Below are 1,269 nucleotides of genomic sequence, written 5' to 3'. Positions count from 1 at the left end.
TAGGCATCCTGGACAAGGTAAGAAGTACAAATATTAGCAAGAAAGACACAAAGGTGTCATTATAAGGAGACATAATAATGGCACAGGCAAATGCTGAAAAACTACGGATAAATAAAAGATTTTAACATAACCACAACTGAACCAAAAATATCCTTATGTACTAGCAATGCTGCTGCTGCTGCTAAGTCACTTCAGTCATGTCCGACTCTGTGCGACCCCATAGAGGGCCTGAAAATACAGTGGAAGGACAAAATAGGTTCACAATAAATAAAAAATTAAAAAATTACAAATAGTTTTAATGAAAACTCTGTGACCTAGATATAACTCTAAAAATATTTACTAAAATATATAGAATGTGACAAAAAATAGGACAGGTGAAGTATATTCTGGATAAACACACTGAAATAACATATTTCAAGTGGATATTTCATTGGTGTTTTGCAAGGACTTGAAAACATGATTCTAATTTCATCTGATAAAAATAAACAGGTCAGCCTATTAAGGATAATTATGAAAATTAAACATAATGTAAAAGACATAACTCTCCCAGATCTTATACCTTACTATTATGCCTCGATTATTAAAAGTGTAAAACCAGAGTAATAAGAGACATACTAATGTGTAGAAAAGAATAGATGGTCTGGAAATAGGCTCTATTGAAAAGTTGAAGTTGAAAGTGAACTCGCTTAGTCGTGTCTGACACTTTGCGACCCCATGGACTGTAGCCTACCAGGCTCCTCTGTCCATGGGATTTTCCAGACAAGAGTACTGGAGTGGCGTGCCATTGCCTTCTCCGTATTCATTACCTACGAGATTTTAAATTATTAAAGTTATTCTGAGGTACTGTGACGCTATGAGGAGCCATTTTAAAATTCCTACACTTTGTCTAACTCCATTTTTGGGCATGCAGCCCCGAAGAAACAAACCAAAATATGGAGAAACATATGGCGCAAGGATATTATTTGCAGCATCTTTTTTAATTATAGAAAAAAATAGAGCAGGGAAATTACAGATCTAACAAGAAGGGAAGGATTTGGTGAATTATGGCACATCTACGTATTCTATGGAATATTCTGAAAACACTAGTATAATGTTTTTAAAAACGATGCAGCAGTAAGAGAAATGCTTAGGCTAACAAAAAAAACGAGTAGGAAAAAAAAAGGCTGAAAATGATAATAGGCTACGATTATAACTACGTTTTCAAAGTCATGTATGTTTAAACTATGTTTTTAAAAACCGTAATTACATTTTTTTTATTTTTTAAAAAAA

Source organism: Bison bison, unplaced genomic scaffold, assembly GCF_000754665.1.
Source record: "Bison bison bison isolate TAMUID 2011002044 unplaced genomic scaffold, Bison_UMD1.0 scf7180017859307, whole genome shotgun sequence".
Lineage (NCBI taxonomy): Eukaryota > Metazoa > Chordata > Mammalia > Artiodactyla > Bovidae > Bison > Bison bison.
This window is presented reverse-complemented; position numbering follows the sequence as displayed.